Genomic DNA, 7,412 nt, shown 5'->3' on the forward strand with positions numbered 1-7,412 from the left:
TCACACTTCTACTTCATGTGTAGTTAACAGAAGAGTCTCCTCAGGTGACTCACAAATATTCTCAAACATAAACCTATTACAAGCTTTCTAGATATACCACAAAATCCAAGGGAAATTATGGATAGTGGTTTCATCTATCTTCAACTCTTTACCTCTCCAAAAGAGAAAGTCAAAATTGTAAAATAGAGATTGACAAGGGAACACCGTCCCTGAAGAAGGTATAGAGAAGAGAGCCCAGACTTGTCTAGCTGGGGGACACTCAAAGAGGAAATGATTAATCGTTTCCTCTTCATGGCCACAGCAGAGACAATCTTTCTCCTTACCAATATGACGAGGAAAAAGTCTCTGACAGGTTGCTACGCAACCCGAGAGACATTGCCACATGAAATGCTTCAGCTTTCTTGTGGTTTTAGTTTTCATACTTTTGCCTGGAGTGCCGAGACATCCGGACCCTGAAAAGGGCGGTAACAAGAAGGGCGAGAAAGGTTCCTCGCGGCCCAGTATCCTGATTTCACAGTATAATTTTCAGATTTTGTATGAACCCAACTATACCCGTCACTCAGGTATGTCCGACTAGGACGAATACCCATAATAAGAGGAATATCCGTTGGGTCCACTAAAGCTTGCAAATTGTCCAGTTTCCATTCCTGGATATCCCTATTTAAAAGATCATTGACATACAGATGCGGATCCTGAAAGGCGAGAACACTTTTCGCAGGCCAAGGTGGGATTGTGGGAATCCACGGGTCAATCCAAACTCGAGTTAGCATTCCCGAGCCAACAGTTCGGCGAAGGCCTGAAATAATCAGGGGTTTTGCAGCAAAAATACTCCTCCATCCATAGGAGGGACGATTGGCTTTAACGATTTGGAGAGGATCGCTATCCCGATAATATCTACCTCTCAAAACTCTGCTCAGCAAAGAATTAGGGAAGCGAAGGAGTCTCCAAAATTGTTTGCCAAGAAGCGCATGATTAAATTCCTCCAATGTTAACCCGAGCCCTCCTTCAGAAATTTGGGTGCATAATTTATCACATGCTATCCAATGAATACCATTACTCTCTACTCTGGTTTTCCACCCGAAGTTAGCAATGGCACTACTTGGCTTAGACATGATAGCTTTGGGGAGTAGGAAACACGACTTAACATATGTCGGAAGGGCTTGAGCCACCGCCTTAATGAGTACCTCTTTCCCTCCTTTGGAAAGGAACTTGACGGACCATGTACTAATTCGTTTATGGAGTCGATCTCGAACAAAGGCAAAGACTTGGGTTTTTGATCCATAGATTTATCCTGGTAATCCTAAATAAGTACCCATACCACCTTAGATTTGAATATTTAGAATATTCTTAATGTTGGTACGGGTTGCAGGTGCCACCTCATGCCCAAACATCACCGAAGACTTTTCTTCATTAAGTTGTTGTCCTGAAGCCTCACCGTAACGGCGGATAACATGAAGAACTTCCCCACCTTGCTCGGGGGTCGCTCTACAAAAGAAAAGGCTATCATCCGCGAAAAGAAGATGTCGCAGGGCTTGCCCGGGCAATTTGAACGCCTTGGATTTTTCCTAGCCATTCTGCTTTATTCAAATGTGCCACAAGGGCTTCTGTACAAAGGATAAAAAGAAAGGGAGATATTGGGTTCCCTTGCCGGATCCGCGGGAAGGTTTTTTATGGCCACTTGGGGTACCATTTATTAGGACTTGGTACGACACCAAGGAAATACAAAACATTATCATCTCAACCTATTTTTGGGTGAAACTGATTTTCAGCATCAAAGCATTAAGGAAGGACCATTCCACTCTATCATATGCCTTGCTCATACCCGTTTTAATGGAGAGCATGAAATTCTTCCGACAATTCGAATTTGTACGCAGAGCATGCAAATTTTCCTGGGCAATCAGGATATTATACGTGATGAGGCGTCCGGACACAAATGCCGACTAAGTCTGAGATATCAAATCTAGAAGGAATTTCTTCAGCCAAAGACTGAGAAGCTTCGAGAGTACCTTGTAACATACATTACATAAACTTATTGGCCTGAATTCCCTCATCAATCGAGGTCTATCGGTTTTGGAATAAGGCAAATGTTTGTCTCGCTCAAGGATTCATCAAAAGAACATGTGGAATGGAAGTTTTGGGCTAATTTGACAAGGTCATCTCCTACTATATCCAAGAACCGCTGGTAAAACAAGGCCGTCAAGCCATCAGGACCTGGAGTCTTCTCTGGGTTGAGGGACAAAAGGGCCCGTTTAACCTCACCAGAAGAGAATTAATAAGATATTGGTTTAATTCCTCAGTTATCGACACGGGAACAGCCCGGAGAACTGATTCCAAATCCTGGGGATAAGAGGCTGTAAATAAATATTTGAAATATGAGACTGCTAAGGCCTCAATCCCATCTTCATTATCTAACCATTTGTTATCCTGGTTTAGGAGACCAATAATCATATTCTTGGCCCGTCGTTTTTTGGTGGTAGGATGGAAGAATTTGGTATTCTTGTCCCCATGTTTTAGCCAAGTCGCACGACTTCTTGTCTGCCAATACATCTCCTCCTCTCTATAGGCATCACAAAGTTTCCATTTTAACTCTAGCAGAGCTTTAGAAGAAATCTCTGGATTGTCTTGAGCTGCATCAATCTGGGATTGAAGGCTCAGAATAAGCTTTTCGGAATTGGTAACGATAGATTTCTTCCAATTCGAAATAGACACCCGACATGTATTAATCTTTTGGGGAAGAAAGCCTCCTTGGCCATGTCTGGAAAATCTCCAACCCGCCTTGTCTGCCTCCTTTAGGCCAGGTTTACCAATCCACCTCTTATCAAACATAAACCTTTTGAATGGTCTCTGGGGTTTATTTTCAACGGAGGCTAGCATGGGTCTATGGTCTGATCCCCATATATTAAGATACTCCACATTTGTGTGGAAAAAGATATGGTGCTATTCTTCATTTCCCAGGGTCCTGTCTAGGCGAGAGCGAATTAAGCCACACTGGCGACGTCCAGCCCAAGAAAGGAAATTTCCTGTAAATGGAAATTCCAGCATGCCACAATTTTCGATCATAGTCCGAAAGGGAAGAAAGGAAGATTCTGATCTACGTTTCCCTCCTTTCTTTTCATGATTTCTGATGATCTCATTGAAATCTCCAATCATGAACCAAGGTTCAGAGCGATTAATCCCTATCCGGGTAAGGCGTTCCCAAACTTCTTCACGGTTTTGAACAACCGGATCACCATAAACAAAAGTAATAAAACACGTTTTCCATCAATAGTGGTTTCATTGTCCATTAAGCGATCACTCAGATACATGAATTGAACCGGATAATCTCTAGAATACATAAGAGCAAGACCTCCACTTGTACCTAACGGTTCAATCGTTTTAAGACAATCAAACTGTAACGTAGCTTGGCGTTCTTGAAGATAAACAAGATTTTTTTTGTCTCCGAAAGAAAAAGAAAACCTGGGGAAAACATACGACACATCTCCTCCAGTCGGCGATTGGTAAGTTTTGCTCTTGCCCCTTGACAATTCCATGCTAAGATCCTCATAAGTTAGTTCCGGATGGATATTGAAATTCCACCGTACTAATGTTTAAATGAGCCATCTTAAGCAAACATAGTAAAAACTCCTTGTTGCAAGGGAAAAAATCTGAAATTTTAATAAGTCTTAGTTTCAGTAAAAACAAGTTTTTGCTTTGACATTTTTCCTCCATATTCTCTCATAAAACGAGGATATGAAAGCATAACATATAAGGTGCAACACTTTCCACTAAGGAAGTTAGTTTAAAATCTATCTTTACAAGAGGAAGCTAGTCCATCTAGACACAAGAAGAAGCTACTTCGAAACATCTTGAAGCAGGAGAACTCTAAGATGTTGTGAATCTGGAGTTTATGAGGCCAAGGTCTTCGCTAACCAACGAGAAAGTTCTTTCACAGATGAAACTGTAGATAATAGAATACCCAACTAACACTCACGACAAGTCAAACAAAACAGGTTGAAGCAGCCAATCCACTAGCCAAATTCCTCAAAACCAGAACCATTGTCCCAGACCGGAAAATAAAATCAGTTTACAAAAAGCGTTATTAATTCAGAGGGTTTGGCTACATCCCTCTCGCCGCTTTGTCTAATCCGATTTCTTCATCTTCGTCGGCAGGGGAGCTTATCGTTTCCACACCAATGGATTTTTTCTCAATCTCCTCGTCTCCTTATGATTTTACCAACCAGTAAGATAAATTTGAAAAAGAAAAAAAAACTCGCCGGAACGGCGTAAATCACCCAACTAGGTGATATCTTCAGGTGAGAATTATTTTGAGAGAGAAAACAAAGGTGGAGGAGATATGGCGGAGCTCCATAATCGGAGAAGACTCTCTCACGCGCAGAAAAAGCAAATCTAAAATTGGGGAAGAAGAGGAGAAGTTGAATTCTCAGGGAATGTGCCCGAGAGAGAGTTTCAACTTTTCACCTAGAGTTTCAACAATAGCTGTATCTCCCATCATTTCATGTTTTTATGATACAAATACCATACAACCCAAAAATTTCCAATTTTAACATTAATCATTAAAGCTATTGACAATAGTACCCTTCAACCAAAACACTCATCTCTTTGCTTCGTCTTCTCTTGCATCATTGTTTCAAGTTCTCTCTTCGCTGAATGTTCTTCTCGCCTCAGCCCTCTTCCTCTCTTCACCTTACCTTGCCTCGCCTCCTCCTCACCTCGTCTCGCCTCCTCCTCACCTCGCCTCGTCTTCTCCTCACCTCATCTCGCCTCCTCCTCACCTCGTCTTGTCTCCTCGCCGAAACGACAGTTCATATCGTAGATCGAGAAGCAGAGTTTCCAAACTCGAAAAATGAGACTGGATATGAGTGGGAGCTCTTCAAGAAGAGCGTCCGACCTCTCTAAAGAGGACGTAGTGTTGGTATTCTTAACCACACTCTTAAATCGAACACCAACCACCAATTGAGGAAGAATCTCGTCGAGAAACAAAAGTATTCTTTCAATTCTATATCTTTTTCTTTTGGGTTTGAGTCCAATCGTTTGATTCTTGTTTAACTTTGTGTTGTTTTGGTGAATTAGGAAGTTGATTAAGGCCATTGATGAGCATGATGGTGATGATCCTTTATTTCCTTGGATCGAATGAATTTCTTTAATCCTTTGTCAATGTCATTAAGCTTCGTTTATGCTTGATTCTCAATGTCATCAATCTTAGCTTTTGTTACTTAAATCTTGAAATTTTGAATCTAGTTCATTGATTTATGGCTCAATACTCTTTAGACTGATCTTGGTTTTGATATGTAAATCTTCTGTAGATCTCTATAGAATGCTAGAGTTTGATTTGTTATAAAATGCTAGATCTATTTAGACTGATTTTGGTTTTGATATGTTAAGGATAACAAATCTTCTATAGATTTCTATATCTCTATTGGGTCAGTGTTTTTTAATGTAGATGGATGAGGTTTCAACGTGGTATTGCTCTTTCAGAGTTATGCAGATAAAATTTAGGAAGCACTGTTGAAAATTTCTGAAGAGATCTTTATATTTAAGGATGACTTACTTGACACGATCTGCACTTATATTTTTATATATACTGCATGACATGAGAGAGTCTTTCCCTACATATATCACACTCCCTAAGCTCCATTTCAACATTAAAAAGGAGCCAAGATCTAAAACAAAGAGAAACCAGTTTTTGAATATAATAAAGTTTCTCACATAAGTTTACTGGTTAAAGCATTGTTCAAAATTTAGGAAGCATTAATGAAAGCTTCATGAAGACTATCATAAAACAATATACCGATTTTCATTTTTACAATAGACTTGAGAGATCATTTCCTTGCAAATAGCACACTGCCTTGTCTCTATTTCAACGTAGGAGAAGAGCATGGTTAGTATGAATGATAGGATAATTTGATGCGTTACTTGGATCGTCCTTAATGTGTTTTGAAGGAGTCGTTACATTTAGGAACTCCTTTTGGATGTTTCTAATTATTTAGACAGATAGTTTATTTATCATTTAGGAAGAACTCATTGTTATTTAAGAAGGACTTGCTGATATTTAGGAAGGACTTGTTGGTATTTAGGATGAATTGCTTGACATTTGGGAAATACTTTTTAAAATTTGGAGAGACACAAAATCAAATCATTAATCATGAGATTTCTGATACATTCAAGGTAAAATATAATAAAAAGATTTAAAAATCCAAATTAGAAAGAAAGACATAATGTTAAGAAAATTCAAATTAGAAAGAAAGACACCAAAAATTCAGGAAGGATATCACGAACTTCAGGAAGGATATCACGAACTTCAGGAAGTATTCCACGAACTTCATGATGGTCTTCATAAAATGTCTGAACTTGACAATCATTATGTATATACACAGGTAAAGAACCCCATGCCATCTTCTTCATCCTTAGGGAAGTCCACAACTAAGTTTGATAGCATTGACTAATCAATCCAGTTTGAAAACTTCAGTCACCATCTTTGCTAAAACCTTATACGTGATATTATCATCAACTTCACAAAGGGATCTTCCATTGTACCAATCGATTGCAAAATCTCAGGATCCATTATCATTTTATCTTCACTCCCCACAAGCTAAGTATAATTCAATTATATAGATGAGATTCAAACAGCCAAAGCTTAAGATACACTAATGCAACCTTCCCATATCTCTGTGTTCTTTAAACACTAATCAAATGTGAAATCACCTTATAAATTTGGATCTGCAACGTTTATTCTACCAAGCTAGTGAATTCTCCATCAAAGCAGTATCTATTTCTGATTTAACATAGTTGATTCAGTACACCCAACACTAATCAAAGCAAAAACGATTAAGCATAATCGATTCAAAACTCTAAACTATAATTAAAGCAAAACCTATTAAAAAGAACGATTCACTATTCGATTAGTTCTCAAATCCTTACCAACACGAATAACGATTCGAATCCACAACAACACAAAATCACCAATTTGATGACAGATCTCAAATCCCGAAAATCACCTAATTGAATCTAGACCAACACGTAATCAAATCCAAAGCAACACCTAATCAAATCTAGAATCAAAGTTAAAATGATGACAACACCTACTCGAAGCTTAAATCTACAAAAACAGTGAAGACAACAACTACAACAACAAACGCAATGAACACGGTGAAGAAATGAACCTCACGTCGACGACGGTGGAAGCGTGACGAGAATGGTGACACGACGTCGCCGGCGATACTAATTGGAAGCTCACCAGTGGCAGTTCAACGACGAGCTCGTCATCGGAGACAGTGACACGAGCTCGTTACCGGAGATTGTGTGATTCAATCACACTCAAATCATATAATGTTAGATTGAATTGTGTGGTTTGTAAAAAGGGTGTTTCAGTCTTTTAATAAAAAAACTAATGGTATAAGTCTCAAATTATAGAG

General features: G+C 39.2%; 1 pseudogene; it reads right to left on the minus strand.

The window, feature by feature from the left end:
• Window positions 1–3,544, minus strand: LOC111830597 (annotated as a pseudogene).
• Between the last annotated feature and the right edge of the window lie 3,868 nt (window positions 3,545–7,412).

The sequence above is a fragment of the Capsella rubella genome, unplaced genomic scaffold, assembly GCF_000375325.1.
Source record: "Capsella rubella cultivar Monte Gargano unplaced genomic scaffold, Caprub1_0 scaffold_5, whole genome shotgun sequence".
Taxonomy (NCBI): Eukaryota; Viridiplantae; Streptophyta; class Magnoliopsida; order Brassicales; family Brassicaceae; genus Capsella; species Capsella rubella.